This window comes from Pongo abelii, chromosome 5 (genome assembly GCF_028885655.2).
Source record: "Pongo abelii isolate AG06213 chromosome 5, NHGRI_mPonAbe1-v2.0_pri, whole genome shotgun sequence".
In the NCBI taxonomy this organism is placed as follows: Eukaryota; Metazoa; Chordata; class Mammalia; order Primates; family Hominidae; genus Pongo; species Pongo abelii.
The window spans coordinates 13,844,621-13,867,902 of record NC_071990.2 but is presented as its reverse complement, the minus strand read 5'-3'; the positions used below and the strand labels follow the sequence as shown (position 1 = coordinate 13,867,902).

The following is a 23,282-nucleotide window of genomic DNA, read 5'->3' as shown; positions in this document are numbered from 1 at the left end:
TCTGAGGGTAAATCCCCAAAGTGGGCTACAATAATTTTTGGCTAAATCAAGCCCAGCTCTCTCTAATGCACAGACTCTGAGATCTTGAGTAAATCACTCAAACTTTCTGGGTCATGGCTTTTTCATCTGAGAAATTAAGATTCTGGGCTTGATGGCTAAAGACCTTCCCGCTCCAACATAACAAGGCTCTGTAATTAAGAGCAACCTTTCCACATGTATTGGGGTGTTAGCAGGAATTCAAGTGACAACTGAGGGCATTTCCACCCTAAGAAAGCAAATCTCTAGTAACACTCTTATGTTCTCACTCCTCAATGTTTATTAAGCCCTGCTAAATGTTCTTCTTAGCATCAGGCACTTAGTAAGCAGCTTAGCAATCTTAACTGTTATTAATGTAAATCACTTCTGAGGAAAGCAAATTGCTATATAACAATATTAAAATACATACTGATGATCAGAGTCATTTGAAATCAAAAAAATCTGGGTTGGAAACCCAACTCCACTGATCACTAACTATATGACCCTGAACATGTTATTTAAAATATCTGTGCTTCTGTCTCTTGATTGTAACATAGACACAGTACTGACCTCACAGGTGTATTGAAAGGATTAAGTAAAAATAACAGACATAGCACACCTGGTTAACTAAACATTAGTTTTTTCTCAGCCAGTGCTGGACATTAAATTCTGATAGGTATGCCTGATTTCCACCCCACTTCTGGTTTCATCCTGAATTTCCATGCATAAATTACCTTTCCTTGCCCTGCATTATTGACAAAGACCCTCTCCTTGACCGAACTCTAGTCAGGCTCCTCTCAGTCCTCTTTTCAACTAGGCCTCCACTTTGACCTATACAAACTGCAACTTTCAGCACAACCCATTTCATCAACCCTCCACACTAAGACATTTGAACAAACACTAGCTCAGGTTCTATCAGCTCCAGGCCATGTCCCTAGGATGACAACACCACCTCCTTAACATGCCTACCTGAGAAAGCTCACAGCTTTCTCAAATTATTTCTTAAGCCAAAATAACTTACTGTTCTTTCTAGCCAACACCTGATAATAGGTCCGTGACCTTCCTTTTCTAGAGCGTTTACTCCTGAAAGCTTGCAACTGTAAATCTTTTCCTTGTACCTTTGAGATGTAAATCCTCTACCACCCAGAAACAGTTCCTCAAGGAACTGGGAGCCACCTCTTTGAAACGTAAACATCCAGAGAGATACCTCTCCTGTTGCCCAGTTCTTCTTGTAGGAGGGTAAGAGCCTAACTGGTGGGCATCTTGTCCCAAATTGCAAAGCTATATTTCCTGTCCTAAAGACACAAGAACCAATTTGCACAACTATATTTCCTGTCCTAAAGATACAAGAAGTTTGTTTCTCCTCCAGATAAACACCAATTAACAAACCCACACTGCCTAACTACACATACAAATCACCCTTAATGTCTTTTAGTACCTTTTGTTTAGTACATCCCAGCATTTAAAAGGGCTCCTGTCTTTTGTTCAGTTCAGTTAAGCTCTGGTAACACTCAGGTCTCTCTCCTACTGAAGTAGTACTGAATAAAATATGTCTTATCATTTTTAAAAGTGTCAGCTGCAAAACTTTAACATTATTCACTTAGCAAACATTTGTTGAATACTTCCCATGTTCTAGGTGCCATACAATGATACTAACAATGAGCAAGACATTGTCACCTTCCTCAAAAAATTTGTAATTCACAGAGGGGGACAGGCATGTATGCAAAATATAGCAGTTCCAAGGCAGTAAGGTAAGTACCAATGGTACAAAGTTGTAACTAGCATTTCAAAATTCACTTATCCAGTAGCATACGTGATTTACTGTTAAAAAAAAAAGTCCATTTTTACATCTCCATCAAAAAAACATGGACTTCAGCCAGGCACAGTGGCTCACGCCTCTAATCCTATCACTTTGGAAGGCTGAGGCAGGAGGATCACTTGAGCCCAGCAGTTCAAGAACAACTTGGACAACATGGTGAGACCCTATTTCTACAAAAAGAAAAAAAAAAAAACAAGCAGGAACCACCTCTATGCACATGGTAATAACACCTTACATTGTATAGCATTTTATTTTTACCAAGGGTTTTGATATATATGTTATTAAATATTTTTTATTTGGATGAGTAAAAGTATATATTAATAGTACTTTATAATTTAGAAACTACTTTCACCATTTAGATAAGGTAGCCATTAGTATTCCCTGAATGTTATTAAATAACTATAGCTCTATCAGGGCTGTTTCTATCTACTAATCTACCAAATAAGAATTTCAGAAAAGACAAAGAATAAGGTAAGATTTTCCTTCTCTGGTTACAGAACTCTGTGAATTTAACTAACATCATTGAATGCTACACCTACAATGGGTGAATTTTATGGCATATAAGTTATACTTCCATAAAGCCCTAACAAAATAAAATAAAAATAAGAACTGAACAGAAGATGAGAACATTAGTGAATTGAAACATAGGTCATTAGAAAATTTCCAAACTAAAGAGGAAAAAATACAATGGAAAATAGGAAAAAGAGTTTAGGAGTCAAATAGAACAGGGTGAAAGAGTCTAAAGGATATAAAATTGTACTTCTAGGAGGGGAGGAAAGTGATCAGACCAGAAGAAATACTATTTGATGAGACAGCTGCTGAGAATATTCTAAAACTGGCCAGGGGTGGTGGCTCACACCTGTAATCCCAGCACTCTGGTAGGCTGAGGCAAGTAGATCAGTCGACAACAGGAGTTTGAGATCAGCCTGGCCAAAACGGTAAAACCTTATCTCTACTGAAAACACAAAAATTAGCCAGGTGTGGTGGCACGCGTAGTCAGTCCCAGCTACTCAGAAGGCTGAGGCAGGAGGATCACCTAAGCCCAGGAGGCAGAGGTTGCAGTGAGCTGAGATCACACCACTTCACTCCAGCCTGGGCCACAGAGCAAGATTTTGTCTCAAAAAAAATTTTTTTTAATTAAAGAATATTCTAAAACTGATTCAAGAACCTCTGTGATCCCCAAGCAAGACAGACAGTAAAGAAAAAGCGTCTCAACATATCATAATAGAACCCTTCAATACCAAAGACAAAGAAAAATGTTTAACACACAGAGGAAAAAGGCACATCACCTCTGAAGGACCAAAGTGAGACTGACAGCCGATTTCTCAACAAAAACAATGGAAAACAGAGGACAGTGAAATTACATCTTTAAAGTACTGAAAGAAACTGACAACCTAGAATTCTACATGCAGCAAAAATATGCTTCAAAAATTAAGACAAAATAGTTTCAAACAAGTAAAAACAGAAAGAAATACTAAAGGGAGTTCTTCCAGCAGAAAGAAAATAATCCCAAAGGGAAACACGGACTCACATGAAGGAATGAAAATAAATGATAAATATAGATAAATACTAACTGTATAAAACAGCAATAATAATGTATCATTTTATTCATGTGTGGAATTAAAATGATACAACCATTCCAAAAAGAGCAAGGGGTTTATAGAGTCAAAGTATCCTAATAACACTACATCATCACAGAAGGATTAAAATACTAATTTAAAGTATATTCATAAGTGAAAAATAGATGCTATAATCTCTAGGATAACAGCCGAAAGAGAAAAACACAATGTATAACAAGAAAAGAGAGAAGAAAACTGAATTAAAATTGCTTTATTAATTTTTTTAAAGGCAAGAAAGAAGAAAAGAAGAACAAAGAACAGATACGACAGTTAGAAAACAAATAGTACAATGGGAAGCTTAAATCCAATTATATTATCAAGAACTTCACATGTAAATGAACTATTAGCTGCTCCAAAGACTGTCAGGTGAGATAAGTAAACAAAAGCCAGCTATATGCGGCTTATAAAAGAAACAACTAAAAATAGAGTCAGGAAATTTAAAGTATAGAAGAAGATACACCATGCAAACACTAACCAACTAACAAAGGAGAGTTGGTATATACTACTATAAGACCTGTAGACAGTAAGTCAAGAACCATTATGAGAGCTACAGACAGGAAAGGGGTCCAATACACCAAGGAATTATAACAATTATACGTTTGTATATATCCAATAACATATCCTCAAAATATATATTTAAAAACTGACAGAATGAAAAGTAGAAAAATTCATCATCTCAGTGAGAGATTTTGCTTATCCTTCCCAATGATTGACAGAATAAGCAGACTGAAAAATTGTACATAGAAACTTTGATTAATACAATTAATGGATTTGACCCAATCTATGTGCACCAAATTCTGCAATTACAACTACAGATTATATTGTATAGTCTATTCAAGTGCATGTCTATCACTCAGCAAAAATGATCACATCCAGGCCATAAGAATAGTCTCAAAAATATCAAAAGACTAAAATGTTAATAGCATGTTCTTTGACAATAGCTGGATTAAGCTAGAAATCAACAGAAAGATTTTTAGAATATCCTAAACCATTGGAAATTAAGCAATAAATGTCTAATAACTTATGGTCAAAGAAAAAACACATGAATATTTTTAAATATTTTGAGCAGAAAAAAGGTGACAGAATTTAAGAGGATACTATTAAAGCCATGCTTAAGGAAAATGCAGAGCTTTGAATGCATATGTTAGAAAAGTTGAAAATCAATAATCTAAGTATCATTTTCACAAAGTTAGAAAAAACAGAAAACCTAAAGCCAAAAATATTAGGAAAGAACAAACTATGAACAGAAATTAATAAATTAGAAAATAAGCATACAATAGCAAAAAAAAAAGTCAAAATAAGTTCACTGATAAAATAATAAATTTGATAAACTCCAGGCAAGACTGATCAAGGGGGGAAAAAAGGCACAGATTGTAAATATCAAGAATGAAAAGGGAGGCACTATTCAGTTACTTACACCAATCTCTCTCCTAAACATAGACAAATTCTCAAACAAAATATCACCAAATTGAGTCTAACAAAACACTAAAATAATAGCACATCAGTTGGATTTATGATAGAAACGCAAAACTGTTCTAACATTTTTTAAAAATGTGATTACCATATTGACAAAATAAAGGAGAAACAAATCATATGATCATCTCAATAAATGTGGAAAATCATTTGCTAAAACTCAACACATGTTCATGATTAGAATATCCAATAATTAGAAATAAGAGATCTTCTTAATTGATAAAAAGGTTTCAACAACACTTGTAAGCAAGAGCCATATTTTAAATATTGCATGCTTTCCCCCTGAAATTGGGAATAAGACAAAGTACATGCTATCACCATTTCTATTCAAAATTATAATTGAGGTCCTAGATAGAGCAATGAGGCAATAAAAAAAGTGTAAGATACAAGAATCAGGCAAGAAAGAAACAAAGCTCTTTATCCATCACATACAGTGATGTACACAGAAAATCCAAATCATTCTACAAATAAGTTATTAAGATTAAGAAGTGAATGCAGCAAAATCCCTAGAATCAAGGTCAAGATACAAAAATGTATTTATGCCCGGGCACAGTGGCTCACGCCTGTAATCCAAGCACTTTGGGAGGCCGAGGCGGGTGCATCACGAGGTCAGGAGATCAAGATCATCCTGGCTAACAAGGTGAAACTCCATCTCTACTAAAAATACAAAAAATTAGCCAGGCATGGTGGCAGGCGCCTGTAGTCCCAGCTACTCAGGAGGCTGAGGCAGGAGAATGGCATGAACCCGAGAGGCAGAGCTTGCAGTGAGCCCAGATCGCGCCACTGCACTCCAGCCTGGGCAACAGAGCGAGACTCTGTCTCAAAAAATAAAAATAAAAATAAAAAAATAAAAACAAAAATGTATTTATATACACAAGAAACAAAAAATTACAAGGTGAAAAGATGGCATTTGCAATAACAACAAAAAGAACAAATCTAATGAAAGAAGCACAAGAATACTACAGAGAGAACTTCAAAACATTACTTAGAGAAATTAAAGGCAACATAATTAAATGGAGAGCTATATTGTGTTCATTGATTAGAAGACTCAATATTATAAAAATGTCAACTCTCCCAAATTGATCTACACAGTCAATGCAATTCCAATCAAAACCTATCAGGTTATTTGTGGAAACTGACAGGACGATCCTAAAATTTGTATGTAAACGCCAAACACTAAAAATGGGCTAAAAGAAAATCAAGACAAAAAACAAAACTGAAGAACTTATACTACCTGATATCAGGATTACATCAATGTAAAACACTTTTTGTTTTTGTTTTTTTGAGACAGAGTCTTGCTCTTGTTGCCTAGGCTGGAGTGCAGTGGTGCAATCTTGGCTCGCTACAACCTCTGCCTCCTGGGTTCAAGCAATTCACATGCCTCAGCCACCCAAGTGGCTGGGATTACAGGCGTGAACCATCACATCTGGCTAATTTTTGTATTTTTAGTAGAGACGGGGTTTCACCATGTTGGCCAGGCTGGTCTCAAACACCTGACCTCAGGTGATCCACCCACCTTGGCCTCCCAAAGCACTGGGATTACGTAACACACTTTATTATACAAATACATCATAAGGACAAAATACAGAATCCAGACAGAGATTCACAAGCATATGATTACTTATTTTTATGAAAAGAATGCCACTGCAATTTAATGGAGAAGAGATAATCTTTTCAATAAATAATGCTGGGTCAACAGGATATTTACATAGACAAAAAGCATTTTGACCCTTACCTCACACCCTACACAAAAATCAATTCAAAGGGGTTATAGATCTAAATGTGAAAAGTAAAACAATAAAACTTCTTGGTAGCATAGGAGAATATCTTCATGATATTGGAGCAGGCAAAAAATTCTTAAAGAAGACACAAAAGCACTAACATTAAAAGAAGATGTATAAATGAGTTCATTAAAATTAAACACTTTTCATTGAAAAATTATAAGAGTTAAAAGCAAGCTATAGTGTGGAAGAATTCTGTAACACATACATCGCACAAAGGACTTCTATCTAGAAAATATAAAGAACTCCACAAAAATCAATAAGAAAATGGCCAGGTGCGGTGGCTCACACCTGTAATCCCAGCACTTTGGGAGGCTGAGGTGGGCAGATTACGAGGTCAGGAGATCAATACCATCCTGGCTATCATGGTGAAACCCCGTCTCTACTAAAAAAAAAAAAAAAAATACAAAAAATTAGCTCGGCGTGGTGGCGGGCGCCTGTAGTCCCAGTTACGTGGGAGGTTGAGGCAGGAGAATGGCGTGAACCCGGTAGGTGGAGCTTGCAGTGAGTGGCGACTGCACTCCAGCCTGGGCGACAGAGAGAAACTCTGTATCCAAAAAAAAAAAAAAATCAGTAAGAAAAAGATAATCTTGGGGGGAGAGATAGCATTGGGAAATATACCTAATGCTAGATGACGAGTTAGTGGGTACAGCGCACCAGCATGGCATATGTATACATATGTAACTAACCTACACATTGCGCACATGTACCCTAAAACCTAAAGTATAATAATAATAAAGAAAGAAAGAAAAAGATAATCTTTTTTAATGGACAAAAATATTTGAACTGGCATTTCATGGAAGAGGCTATCCAAATGGCTAAGAAAACATGAAAAAATGCTCAATATCACTTATTAGGAAAGTACAAATAAAAACTACAATGAGATATCATTTTTCATCTGCCACTATGACTGGCAATACCAACTATGAGCAAGAATGAGAAACAACTAGAACTTTCATACACTGATGTTGAGAATGTCACCGATATAACCACCTGGACAACTGCTTGGCAAATGTTTGATAGCAGTATCACAGCTAAATCATACATATAACCCATGACCTTTCTACTTCTACACAGATGCACAACAGAATGCTCACATACACATGTATAAGAATGTTTATAGCAGCACTATTTGTAATAGGTGAAAACGGGAACAACCCAAATGTCTATGAACAGTAAATGATTTTAAAAATTGTGCTATAGGCAACAATGAAATACTACACCAAAATGAGAGAGACAAAAAATAAACTATTACTACATCCAGCAGCAAGGATGAATATCCCAAACAAATAGTGGGTGAAAGCTATCATATACACACACATAAAGTACACACTGCCTGATTCCATTTGTATAAAGATCTAACATGGGCAAAACTAATGAACAGTGTTAGAATTCAGACTATGGGTCACCTTTGGGGGCAGGTAATAACTGAAAAAGGCAAAGGAAGGATTTGGGGGTAATAGTAATCTATTTTTTGATGTGAGTAGTAGTTAACCAGGGGACTCACTTGAAAATGCATAAAAGCTATATATCCTTATGATTCTTGCACTTTTCTATATGTATGTTAACCTTCAATAACAAGTGTATTTAAAAATAAAAGTAATGCTTCCTACGTCTATACAAGATACATACAACACAGAACAGGTAATGTTGTGATTGTGAAAAGTCTACATGCAACACCATGAGAGACTTTCTAAAACTCAAATCTGATCATTTACTCTCCTGCTTAAAATAGTTTAATGTCTTCCTAATCTGGCCTCTGTCTACCTCACCAGCCACATCTCTTACTTCTTTCTCTTCCTCGACCTCACTCAACCCCCTCCCCAATTCTTTTTACTCTCCAAAAGAAGCCACATTATTTCAAATAGATTCTAAGCTTTTATGATGCCCAGTTCCCTCTTTATAGCTCTTTTACCCACTCTTACCACCCCAAACTGTCCCATATTTGCCTACTTTCCTGGGACATCCTTCATCCAGTATAGACATCAATTATTCCCAAATCCCAAATCTTGCTTGGATGCCTCTCCTACAGACTCCACGGGCATCATACATATGCGCCATCGTGGCACACACTTGTGTAATGACCAGGCACTTATCTGTAATTTCTTCTGTTAGCCTCAGAAGGGTAGGGCTATACCTGATTTGTTCATCTTTGAGTCATCAGTGCCTAGCACAGTGTTACTTAAGAAATTTCCCACTCTACAATGTGAGATTTTTACAAGAGCTGTCTAAATGTTCCCTTTTTAAACTGTCTGTGAAAGAAAAATTTATATTTATAGACCAATCAACCACGACCATGTAAATTTACTGCAGACCAAAGAATAACTGAATCTCAATAGAGATATTATCCTGAGTTCTAAAATGCTTTAAGCTTCTCCTAATTATGTGTTCAATTGTTGACATAAAGCTCTTTAAGGATTTCTAACTCTTCCGTCATTGTCTATAAAGATAGGGAAAGGGAAAACATTAAATTTTTTATGATGCTAGTTCCTTACTGATATGTTTGGCTCTGTGTCCCCACCCAAATCTCATGTTGAATTGTAATTCCCAATGTTGGAGGCGGGGCCTGGTGGTAGATGATTAGATCAAGGGGCGGTTTCTAATGGTTTAGCACAATCCCCATAGTGCTGTCTCGTGACAGAATTCTCAGGAGATCTGGTTCTTTGAAAGTGTGTGGCACCTCTCCCATCTCTCTTCCTCCTTCCTGCTCTGGCCATGTAAGATGTGCCTCCTTTCCCTTGGCCTTGTGCCATGACTGTTAAGTTTCCTGAGGCCTCCCCAACCATGCTTCCTGTACAGCCTGCAGAACTGTGAGTCAATTAAATCTCTTTCCTTCATAAATTACCCACTCTCAAGTAGTTCCTTACAGCAATGTGAGAATGGACTAATACACTCACCAAAACTGTATCAATAGCATAGCCCATTTCTAATGCCCCATTATAATAAGTGATGTCTATCTCAAATGAATCATAGTAAGATGTCTTATTTTTAAACATCTTTTGTATGTATTCGATGTAAGATACATTGCTGAGTAACTTTTCTATCCATACATTATCATGATTAAGAGATCATAACAATTTCAACAGTTTCAGTGACATATGGTTATAACTAATGTGCTATCTTTTTGGATCATCAAATGTTCTGATTTCCTGTGAAAATATCTTCTACTTATTAATATGTGGCTTGTAAGTCATTCCACTGTCAGAATCAGAGTGAAGGACTTCCAACTCTAATCTGCATATATGAATAAAGGCCTTGATATTCTGCTTTAGGAATACTTTCCTGCTAGCTACAATAATTTATTTGGTCATGATACACACACATACCTTCTGTGTGTGAAATATGGAAAATGCTGAATTGACAGTTAAGTCAACATACGGGGACTACATCTGGGAATACAACACAGGGATTACAACTTTAGGCAAAAAAAAAAAAAAAAAAAAAGACATTGTTTCTGCCCTGTTGGAGCTTACAGTCTAGTGAGGATGGTATCAATCTATCACATAAATAAATGTAAAATTAAAATTGTGGTAAATACACCATCTCTCACCTGGACTATTGAAATTGGCTCCTGACAAGTCTCCCTGGTACCGATTTTGTCCCCTTGCATCTTCCACATAGATCCATTCTCTACATGGAAGAATATTTCTAGAATTTTAACCAAATTACTCCCATCTTTCCCAGACCATCTCTACAAAAACTCCTAGAATGGCTTCCTATTCCACATAGAATAAAACCCAAATCCTTGCCCTGAATAACAAAGTCTGGAGCAATCTGGCCACCCCTTTTCTTTCTAACCTCATTTCATATGACTCTCCTGCCTTCTCTCTCTGCCTCAGGGCCTTTGCACTGATTCCGTCTGAAATGCTCTGCTCTTGATCAAATCTTCTCTTGTCACTCAAATCCCTATTTAAATGTTACCTTACCCTTTAATCTAAGGTACTCATCCACTCATTTGCATTATTTTAATTGTCTCAATTTTATTTATCTCTGCTAATATTCTTGTTGATTTATTTGGATGTTTGTCCAGGACAGAATAATGAACGGACTAGAAAAAAGGACTGGGGTTGCCAGCCAGCATTAAGAGCTCATGCGTAGATCACAGTTCAGTCTTCATAATCCTATCTAAATGGCAAACTACCTATGACGAAACAGAGATGGCATAAGCTTACCCCACTGCACCACCTTTGGAACTACTACAACTGTTGTAAACAAATCAAAAAAAATTGTTGGAGAAGTCACTCAGAAAAACAGGCGAAAGTATAGAATATTTGGATCTAATGAAATTACATTAAAATGCCTTTCAAACCAAGCAGATGTCATTAAAACGACTAACATAACTGTGAGGGACGGAAATGAAGAATCCAACAGAATGAAAGAAGATATCTCAAACACTGGTGGGCACAGCCTAAAGCTGACATAGACGGACAGGCTTGGCCCTCCTGTATAGTCATCATAACAACAGGAGACTCCATAACAATAAGAGACAGGGTGAGGAGTGACTCTGAATCAAGTCTAGGACTACACTATTCAACATGGCAGCCACTAGTCATATTTGGCTATTGAGCACTTGAAATGTGGCTGGTGCAACTAACAAGCTGAAATCTACATCGTATTTAATTTCAATTAATTTAAATTTAGAAACTGAAACAATGAAAAATATTTTTCCTGCAAATACAACATTACTTTTTTGGTAAGACCACATTTCCTTTTTTTTTTTTTTTTTTTTTTCCTGTTTTTGAGACAGAGTCTCCCCCTGTTGCCCAGGCTGGAGTGCAATGGTGCAATCTTGGCTCACTGCAACCTCTGCCTCCCAGGTTCAAGCGATTCTCCTGCCTCAGCTTCCCGAGTAGCTGGGACTACAGGCGTGTGCCACCAGGCCTAGCTAATTTTTGTATTTTTAGTGGAGACCAGGTTTCACCACGTTGACCAGGTTGGTCTCGAACTCCCGACCTCAGGTGATCTGTCCACCTCAGCCTTCCAAAGCGCTGGGATTACAGGCATAAGCCACCATGCACGGCCTCACTTTAACTGCTGAAAATTTATCCTCCAAATTGAGATGTTCTCTAAGTGTAAAATGCATACCAGATTCGAAATAGTTTGTGCAAAATGAAAATGTTTAATATCTCATTAATAATTTTTATATTGATTACATGTTGAAATTATGGTAATTTTGATATATTAGGTTAAATAAAATCTACTACTAAAAATAATTACTTTTTACTTTTTCTTTTTTTTTAAGGGGCACAGTCTCACTCCATACTGGAATGCAGTGGAATAATCGTGGCTCATGGAAACCTGAACTTCTGAGCTCAAGCAATCCTCCTGCTTCATCCTACCTCAGCCTTTGGAGCAGCTGGGACTACACATGCATACCACCGTGCCCAGCTAATTTTTGCATTTTTTGTAGAGGTGGGATCTCACTATGTTGCCCAAGCTGGTCTTGAACTCCTGGCCTCAAGTGATCTTCCTGCTTTGGCCTCCAGGTGTGAGCCACGCACCTGGTCAATTCTTACTTTTTAATATAACCCGTAACTGAAAAGTACATATTGGACAGCACTGGTCTAAGGATTAAAAAACCAATACTATCTGAAAAGAAGGGTTTGGAGTCTCCTATTGTTATGATGACTACACAGGAGGGCCAAGCCTGTCCAGCTATGTCATAGGAAGAATTCTCCAGAATGTGTGCTGTCCAGAGGCAGCATTCAAGCCTTAAATCTGTGATCAATAAGCAACCATATTTTAATTTAAAAATGCTCAGATAGCAATTTCAAATCAATATGGGATGGTAAGATAACTAAAGTTCACCTACAATGGCATCTTCAGTTTATCTGAGATTATAAACTTCCTTCTAGTGGGTAATTCACTCCAATCTAGAGAAAGTTTAGAATTAAATATAGAGATGAGGAAAATCAGACTTGTATTATTACTTCTTAGAAAAGTTTAGAAATGTGTCTTATATTAATTGGAACAGCCTGTGCACAATTGTCATGTTTTTAATGTTTAAAAGAATTTGACATCAAACTGACAGATGAGCCTTGTGATTCTAGTTCAAAATGTGTAATAGATTTTAGATATGATTTATTTTGATCGAAATGTTTAGGAGTATTTGACTATGTCTATACAATATTAATTTGTAAGTGACAAAATAGTCAAAGGAACTTAACCCAAGTATTTGGTAAGGTTTTACTTACTTGAGTCATAAATTTGCCCAATAAGCATATGGTTTATCTAAATAGAAAAATAAATACATTAAAGTAACATGCAATTTAAAATATTTAAGGTTTGAAATTTAACTAAGTTCATAAATGAGACTGACAATTTAAGAAATCAAATCTGTTCAATCTGAATTAAAGTTTAGTCAAAGAAAAAGTGAAGATGATTGCTCATGTTTACCAGATATATAAACAGAGTATTAACATATGCAAGTTGAACTTAAAGGCCTAAAGAAAATTAGATTTTTGTTTCTACCTGAAATAAATTAAATATTAATTTCTCTTTCTCCACACAAAACTTACCCTTAATAACTAATAATTAAGTACATTAGAAATGTTAATTCATTTAATCCTCACAATCACCAAGTGAAGTAATATTATTGTCTCCACTTTACAGGTAATTGTCTTAGTCTGTTCGGATTGGTATAACAAAATACCATATGCTGAATGGCTTATAAACAACAGAAATTTCTTCATCACTGTTCTGGGAACTGGGAAGTCCAAGATTAAGGTGCTGGCAGATTAGGTATCTGGTCAAAGACCACTTATTGGTTCACAGATGGTGCCTTCTCACTGTGTTCTCACATGGCAGAAGGGGCCAATGACCTCTCTGGGTCTCTTTTATAAGGCACTAATACTATTTATGAGGGCTGCACCCTCATGGCCTAATCACCTCCCAAAGGCCCTACCTCCTAATACCATCACCTTGGGAGTTAGAATTTCAACATATGAATTTGGAGGGGACATAAGCATGCTGTCCATTGCAGTAATGAAATGAAGGCACAGAGAGATTAAGCAGCTACCTCAAGGTCGTATCACTAAAAGGTGGCAGAGGCAGTATTCAAATCCAGGCTGTCTGGCTTCTCATATTGGCCTTGAACATTAAAAAAAAAAAGAGAGAAAAAAAGGTCACAGTGATCTATATAATTAGAAGATCATAAAAGTGGGTTGATTCCATACTCTTCAGATGCTAAGTCTCTTATTCCTTTTTTCCCCCCAGGAGTTATCAAGAAAAGTACGCACCAGGAATTCCAGGAAAACCCCATGTCTTGCAGGGGAATGACCCAAATGAAAACATCTCTCCAAATTTCTAACTTCATCCCTGATACCACACTCCAGACCTTCAGCATCCTAAAACAAGGAAATCTCCCACTGTAGCAAAAAGCATGTTGCTCTGACCCTGAGGGAATTTAGCCTGGGGGATATGACATTTATTGAGTTACTTTTCATTTCATTTCTTCCTATATCACTCACGTGGCCCTTGTCCTTGTTCATTTCCAATCCAGAACACAGTATAAAACAAAACACAAATTCAGGAGACAGAAAATAACTCCATTTAATTTTGGTTTTTGTTCCAAAAATAGACTTGAGGATAGGGGTTCTCTGTCTCTTTCTACTCCAAAAGCCCATCTGAGGTCTGCAGCAATAATTGTAAACAACGATATCTTTTTCTTGGCTACCTCCTGAGAACTACATCCTCTTTCTCAGCCAGCCATACCTGCCACTCTGAATTTGCTCCACCAGGCAGTCCTCAACTGCCACTCTTTCCAAAGTAACATAATCCCAAAAGCATCTTCACTGCAGCAGGAAGGCATTCTTTGTCTGCTGGTAATTAACAAAGCAATCATAGTCAAATTCAGATTGTGGTTTATCCACAGAAATCATGTTTTTAAATCTACCAACTCTGTACAATCTTGGATAAGCTACTTATTAGCCTTTTATAGCTGAGGAAACAAGAATTATGGTGACAATCAAAAGAGACAGCTTGTGTGGAATACTTAATAGCGTACCTGGCACCAAGTAAATGCTTAATAAATGGTAGTTATTACAATATTTACGATTAAAAGAACCTACAGAACTATGTTTACTCACTTGCTTTTATGAACACCTGTCTCTTATTTAGTCCTACTTTTCACATAGCTTAAATAAGCTCCTGAAATTAAAATGCTTAATCATTCTTCTATGGAGACAGTAAGAACATGTGTTACTTCAGAGGAGGGACATGCACAGAGTTCTACTGGGAGGGAGTGAGAAGGGAGTATCACTTAGTCCTTAGCACATGTAAGAGGTAGCCTAGGAAAGAGCAGGTGAGCCCAGATCGAGGATAACCCCGTGAGGCAATCAATGCAAATGGACCAACATTTCCAAGATAGATTTACATGTATATAGCAAGGTCAATACCACAGAAAATATGTAGTCACCCCTCAATATCTGCAGGGGGGCTGGCTCCAGGACCCCCAAGGATACCAAAATCTGAGGATGCTCAAGTCCCTGGTATAACATGGCATAGTATTTGCATATAACCTATGTACATCCTGCCATGTACTTTAAATCATCTGTAGATTGCTTATAATACCTAATACAATGTAAATACCATGTAAATAGTTCTTAGACTGGGTTTATTTGAATTATTTTTTATCGTCGTATTGTTATTTTTTTCCAAATATTTCCAATCCCTAATTGATAGAATCTGCAGATGTGGAACCTGCAGATATGGAAGGCTGACTATATTCTTTTAATATGTGAATACAAATAATAAATTAAAGAACAACTACCTTTGGAAAATATCTTTTTCGTAAATTATCCTAGTTTCTATGTACAGAAAAGAATACTGGTACATGTCACAATATGCTATGAAGAAATGCTTCTTGTTTTATGACTTTAGGTTTTGTCTCTTTTTAGCAAAAAAGAAAAAATAAGATGGGGGAGGAAAGCCCAAGCATGATAATTAGTGTCATTATTTCTACACTTAGTAGATATCAGTAAATAGAAAATAAAGCTTGCTGCATTCCTTGACATAAAGCCAGGATTCTGGTATATTTTGTGTACCTTTGGGTTAACCTAACAGAGAGTGATCATATCAGTTTCCGCACTCATAAAAAAGGGATAATAGTACCTACTTCAAAGGGTTGCTGTGAGGATTAAATGAGTTGATATTTCTGAAGTGCTTGGAAAAGTGTCTGGCCCATAGGGAAGAATTCATAAAGGTTTGATTGACAGAGAAGAGCTGGAAGTCAAAATTAACTGCAATCAGACTAAACAAGCTCTCAGTAAACCAATATACAGGAAGAAAAAAGGCCAGAGAAGACCACACAAAAACCTTTTATTGTATATTTAAAATTCAAGAGTTTGAATAAACAACAATTCTTTAGTATAACTATGCCCGACACATCACATGGTGATCAAATTATGTAAAACACCATGTCTGCCTTGAATGACTATAGCTATAGAAGAGGGAAGACGATTCACAATAGACTGATCAGAAACACAACTTCTCACTCAAATACATCAAGTATGTTAGCCAAACACACGGTTTTATTTTATAATTCCATTGCCATCTTGATTATCTAAATCATGTACCTGACCAATTAGATAACATTTCTCATGTGGAAAAATTTTATTATTGGGCCTTAATTTGTGGTTTACAATGTTTAAAGTGCTCTTAAACCACAATTCAAGAGAGTCACGTTTTAGTTAATTGGGAGGAAAAATGGAGGCAAGTGACCAGGACCAAGCACCAGCATCTCTTCTGTAGGACTGGCCAGCCTCTGGAAATAGTCACTAGGTAAAGACCTCAGGTAATTTGCTTTAGAGTCTGGACCATAAAGTGTTAAAGAGATTATTAGAGCCATCACTGTCTCCCAGCTTCCTGCCCCAGACTCCCTGACCCTGCCCTCCCCACCACCACCACTGCAGCCCCACCCCTGCACCACCTTTGGCCACTACACCAGCAGACTCTCAGTATGTATTGATCTCTTTAACACCTTTTAACTCACTGCTGCCTCTACCTCCTAGTTCTTTGGTTTTCACTTCAACCGATTACAAGACAAAGAAGGAAGGATCAAGTTCAAAACATGTATGGAAATAAGCAATCACCTAACAGGATCCCAGATTCTACTATCCAACATACCATGTCTATAAATACTCAAAATGCGAAATATAAAGATTATAATGTGTTTTTATGCACACTATTTTCTGATCAAATTACAAATTAACCAAATCATTTTTAAAATAAGCTCTGGAAATATAAAACTTTTTTAAAAAAATTACAAAATTAACTGGTAACTTTTGAAAAAAGGAAGGCTGAAAACAAAGGAGAATATTTGGGTATCATACATTAAGAATTACATATAAAATAAATAACCCTAATAGTTGAAAAACAAGTAAGTCCCCAACTATAAGAGGTTGGTTGACTTTCATCAAGCAACATAGAATATATAGAAGGAAGCATTTGATAAACATTTGATGACTGACGTCCAAAACCATACTATATAACTGCTACAAACAACTGGCGCATCAGGAAAACAATCGTTTATCTTGAACTATGTTTATATCACTTAAATTATGTACAATACTGTATAAAAGTATACATTTTCCCCAAGCACTTGTGGCTTACCAAACAGCTTAAGACATCTTATCTCCATTTTAATTGAAAACATGAAAAATGAAACACACGTCCACAAAAGTTTTTCAGCTTCTATCAATCACTATTAATAATCCATGTCACTAAACACCACATCCTGTCACCATGACCATGTGTCTCCTGTGCCTTTTCTCAGCACAGTAGTTCTGATCAATACCCACTGTACACAGCAGGTCAGTTAACAATACCTTATATTTACAGCATTTTGTCTTGAGGTCTCAGGGCCACATTATTCTCCCCAGCGACAAATCTAAACCTAAGTGTTTTGGTAATGAAGAAATCATTTAAAAACTACCATCCTTCACAAATGTGCTTTTATAAATGCTACAACACATTGCACTAGATGCTAAATTACCAACCAGTAATCATGTTATCACAGTGCAACTAGAAATTGCAAGGGAATGTTGACCCAGAAATAGCCAATAAAGGCTTCAGTGGCTTTAGGCTGCCCATGCAGGCTTATATGGTTACAAACAACTGACTTTCAATGGCACACACATAATGTTAATCCTAACTTAAACAGGAACATTTGTGGCTTTTTTTTTTTTTTTGTCTTTGGATATGCTTCATAAACTGAATTACAGAATTCTTTCAGGTAGAATACATCTATGGTGACAATTATCAGGCCATATTTTACAGCTTATACCAAAAATTAGGGCCAATTTTACGTCATAAAATTAAAACCCGTAAGCTAGAAATGCAGGAAAAGACTCCTACTCCTGTGAATCAGCAAGAGTGATGACTAGTATTTTACACCTGGGGATATGCAGTGCTGTTGCCTGCTTCCACCAGGTGGCTAAACCATGGACAGAAAACACAGTTTCTCTTTGCATTTTCTAAGGACATATTGCAGATATCATAGTATTTTTTCTTTCATTATCTGGTTATGCACATACCTCAGAACACTAGTAACACATATAAACATGCCAGATTATTGTTTTCCACTGCACTGACACAAGCTTCATTTCATGCTTCAGAGCTCTTATAAATAAGCCACTACAACCAAGCAGTGCATGCAATACATGATTGTTGATTTCTGTATACCGACTTTATTTTTTGGCAGAAAATGATGCAGCTTTGAAGAAGCCAAACCATATTGAATGTTGTGCCTGTGTGAGCTAGCAGCAAAGGCAAAGCACCAGTCCTTACTGTGCTAAATTCACCATGGATATCTCCGTTCTTCAGCATTCAGATTAAGGGCCACAACATAAATGTTTAGGCTAGAACTCACAGTGTGGGTTTCATCTGGCTGAAAGCATGGACCAAGTCCTTGAACTTGAATACTGGTTTTGCTAACAAATATCTGAATAAAGCTGTTCTCTTGGTCCCTTAGGGAAAAAAAAACACAAAAAAAATAATTTATTTTTAGTACAAAACATAAAACTACATTCTCTGTCTATATAATGTGCCTAGGTTTCAATATCCTATTTGCTGTTCATGCTTAAGTGAGAAAATACTTATTTTTCTCTCCCGTTTATCTTCTCAAAACAGATCTACTTTGTTTTAATCAATGTACCATTTCATTACCGTCATGAAAGAGTATCTAGCAGAGCATCTGTGAATCTTCCACAGGTAAAATTCAGTTTAAAAACAAGCCCAATTGTGAAATAACCTGCAAACTGTTCATTGCAACTTCAATCCTTTAGTTTCCAATACAATCTTCTAATGAAGTGGCATTACTTGAAGTTGCTGGCAAATATGAACAGACTGAGAAACCTAGTAATCAGCAGGCTAACAGGTGTTGAAATCCCAAAAGAGGGAAGAGGAATATTAAATAATCACTCTTTGCCTGACACCTCAAGTAGCTGTAATATCCAGAATTCCAATCAACTTAACTGCAATTCAAAATGATCAGTGGTACTGTTTGTTTTCATTAATTACTCTCTAGCAAAAATATAATTTCTTGCATTCCATACAGTTCTTTAACTGACCTATTCCAACTTATACATTATTTTACTAAGTTGGATATACAATTTTATGTTAGATTATTTTCCAGTTATCAATATGACATCTCATATTGTTTAAATATGATTTAAAACAAATCTTATTAACATATATACAATTTCCTTCTGATCAACTGTATTTCTGAAAATGTATCTGTTTTCTTTCATATTGCTACATGTAAGATGATGTCTAAGTACCAAAAAAATAAGTCTTCACAGTCACAATTTAAATCTGTGCTTCGCGTCTGCAACAAACTATCACGAAATGATTGCAAGGCTTGGGGCCACTGAGAAAGGTACCTATAACCTATCCAGTGCCCCAATGGAAACTGCATCGTGCTCCTCATCATCACACTCATAAACACCGATGCAAACACCGCCCAGCTACCTGCCTCCAGAGGTGCTTTGGATTGCCTCCCTACACATAAAAACACAAGGCACTTTCCAGTTCCTTACAGCATGAACACAATACCTTCTAGAAACAAAAGCAATGACCTCGGTGCCAAGAATCTCCTCGACAAAGTATCGGTACTGCTCTACACTGTGGTCTTGCTAGTCGGGGAAAGCCAGGCTACCCTTACCATCCAGTTATAGGTGCAACTGCACCTTCCAAAGAAAAAGGTCTTTCGATTCAGTATCCAAACGAACTTCAGAAGCCTCCTCAAAATGCTTCAGCCACAGGCATAAAAATGGGCTCACTTTTCAGAGATTTGTAAAAATCTTTCGCTTGTCCCTCTTGATACCCTCCCATGCCCTCCTCAGAGAGAATGCCATGAAACATGAAAGTCCAAACGTAAATATTTTCATACCTTTTTTCCCCCCAAAAGCCTCGATGGCACGCCAAGAAGGAAAATAACAACAACAACAGAGGGGCAGCTCCCTGGGCAGGTGCAGCCCGCGCGGGCGCTCCGGAGCCGCCCTCCGCCGCACAGCCCCTCAAGTTGGTGCCAGGACGGCGGCCCCCGTGGTGCCCGGAGGGAGACTCCGCGCGCGGGCCCCGGCGCCGCTCGGCCCGAAGTTTGCCGCCCCCTCTCCTCGGCGCGCTCGGGCGGCCCGGCGCCGTCCAGGACTGCGGGGCTGGCTGCTGCCCCGGCGCTGGGGAGGCCGCGGGGGCGCCGGCGGCTGCAGCGGCGTCGGGGGCGGCCGCCGGCCGTTTCCTCGGTGGGGACGCGCCCCCGGGGACTCGGGCGCAGCCGGGTGCGGGCACCCCTCCCTCCGCGCGCCGGGCGGGCCCCACCCCACCCGGCGTCCCGCCGACCCCTCCCCGGCCGCGGGCGCGCTCGCCTTACCTGGCCGGCGGCGGCTCAGGGCCCGGGAGCCGCTCCGGCTGCGGCGGCGCCTGGGAGGGGAGGGAGGTTCCCGTGGAGGAGGAGCTCGCGCAAGGAGCTAGCGGGCTGGCGGGCGGGCGGCTTTGTCTCTACGGCGCGGAGCCGCCGACCCTGCGTCACCATGGCAACCGCCGGGGCCCCCCCCGGCCCTTCCCCTCAGTAGTCCGGGTATTCGGAGGGGACAAGGACCCCCGATGGGCCGCCACCACCACAAACACGCCCCTCTCTCAGTCTCCCTCACAAACCGCCTGTTTCTCCCCAGCGAGAGGGGAAGGCTAAAGCGGAGCGAGCCCAGGGCCAAGTGGTATTCGCATCCTAGTAGTCACTCCTTTGCTTCCCCACACTGGACATTCCAACTCCCGTCGCATCACCCATCCCCCCGAGACACCCTCCACCACCACCACCACACCTTTCTTCTGTGGAGCTGTACCCTGAAAATGGAAATTCATTTAAGGGAGGAGAAAGAGCAATGCAAAGTGATAAAGTGTTGAGCAACTGGTACTCGGTTCTCCTGTTGCAACTGCCGCAGCATGCACGGAGCTGCCAAGGGACGCCTTGCCGCCTCCTCCGTCTCCCCCTCCTCCTCTTCTCTCTTTTAGCAAGCTTTGCCTCTGCTGGATCTGGTCCCACTCCGCGCAACCCGTGTATCTGTCTTGTTGAGGGCTCCCGTAGGAGAGAGGGGAAAGGGGCCTTTATCTATGATGTAAACACTGTATACACTTGTAACCTCATAAGCTGAAACACAACTTTCAGGCTGCAGTATGGATCTCAGCTGCTGCCACACTGCGCAGCTACTGGCTGTGACTGCTAAGAATCTACCATGAGCCCTGAGTGACTCTGTGCCAAGGACTGGTCACGTACTGCAGGCCATGGCACTCAAGAGCAGAGAAAAGAAAGCTAACTTTTTCCTCTCCTGAGGAAATTCTTAGAGAGGGAGAGAAAAGTACTAGCAGACCCTTGGTCATGTTTCCTCTAAAGGACGAACTAGAGGGCAGCCTCCATGGGGAGAGTGAGTCATCCCTCCATACTGTTTTCTTGAAAGATCCGTTGCTGAATCCAAAAGCTACAGTGTCTTTCTTCAAACCCTGGGGAACATGACATTTATTTTTTGGCATTTGTGAATCACCAAAGGAATGTCAATGATTTATAATAAAATCCACGGTAGCTGATGTTTTCTGGGTTTACTACTTGAGAAGTCACAAAGCAGAACAATGTTATTGCCATTTGAAGGTACATATATATTAACTAATGAAAAGATAAGATCTATTTCATGGTGGAAAAAGAAAACAGTTTGTTCCTCGGAGAGACTGGCCACTTTCTTGTAATGGGAATATTCTGAATGAAGTCAATAATATTCCAGATGAAGTCAAAAGACAAGGTCTTTTTGGCAGGCCATTAAGCATTTGGCAATACCTGCCAAAATTCAAAATGCACATACATTTCTCCCAGCTATCTCAATTCTAGAGATCTGTCATACAGAAACACACAAATGTGTAATCATAGATATAAAAGGATATGCATTGCAGAAGTTTTGTAATAGTAAATGTTTGAAACAACTTATATGCCCATCAATAGTGATATGGTTAAATAATGTGGCACATTCATACCATGTAATACTATGCATCGATTAATAAGAATAAAATATATAAAATTCATAGATATTGATTTCTTGTTAAATGGAAAAGGGGGGCTCAGAACCGTATGAGTGGATGATCCCATTCTGTCCAAAGAAAACTAGATATATAGAAACAGAACAAAAACATAAAGGTCTATAAGAATGCCTACCTAATTGCTACCAGTGGTAACTTGTTAACTACAAAAAAAATTGAAGGGACAGTTACTTGTTACAATGTACAATTTAGTACACATATTTGGTTTGTTTGGCTTTTTTAAATGAGCATTTATTAGTAATTTATCAATGAAGAATCAAAAACAAAAAGGTTTAATAAATGATTGTTGACCTACATGCACATTACTGCCTGATCAAAAACTGAATACGGAACAGGGAGGGATCATTGACTTGGCCATCCCTGCCCTCAGCTGAAGGCTTGGAAAAGTCCACGTTGTGTCCCCACTTAGAGAATTGCTTAGTGATCTGGTCTTGCCTTATTCTGTGAGACATTCTTCCAGACATTCATTTTTCCAAAAGAGGTTTAGCTTTATCTTAAGGTCTGCTTCCATTCTGCCTCTTGGAGAAAATTAAAAGACTTGTCAGGAAACTATCTTAAAATGTGCCACCTTACTTACCAGGGGATATCATTTGAATAGGTTAAGTGGCAGCTTTTAGTCTGTTTAGCTAAACTGAAAATGAAGGTACGAAAGCTTAAAAATTAATGTGTGGATACATGACTAGTCTTTCTTATTCTCACCATTTTTGAAATGAGGTTAAAATAATGAATTTGCTTTCCTAGAAAGATCTAGAGCTGTACAGTCTAATTCAGTAACCACTAGCCACATACGAATTAGCTACTGAATTGAAATGTTCAGTAAGTGCAAAATACACACCAGATTTCAAAGACTTGGAACAATGACTTTTAAAAAATAATATCTTATTAATAATGTTTATTTTGGTTACATGTTAAAATATATTTTGAATTTATTGAGTTAAATAAAATATGTTATTAAAATCATTAACGTGTTCCTTTTCACTTTTTTAACATGATTAT

General features: G+C 38.2%; 1 protein-coding gene across 5 annotated transcripts in view; it reads right to left on the bottom strand.

Annotated features, from left to right (window-relative positions):
* Positions 1-20,718, bottom strand: part of RNF182 (ring finger protein 182) — a 56,195-nt gene extending 35,477 nt beyond the window's left edge. For 3 of the 5 annotated variants that reach the window (XM_054557221.2, XM_054557220.2, XM_054557223.2), the window contains exon 1: positions 20,578-20,718. The gene's annotated coding sequence lies outside the window, so the exon portion shown is untranslated. The remainder of the gene's footprint in view (positions 1-20,577) is intronic. The other 2 variants (XM_024249200.3, XM_054557224.2) reach the window with 2 other exon arrangements.
* Between the last annotated feature and the right edge of the window lie 2,564 nt (positions 20,719-23,282).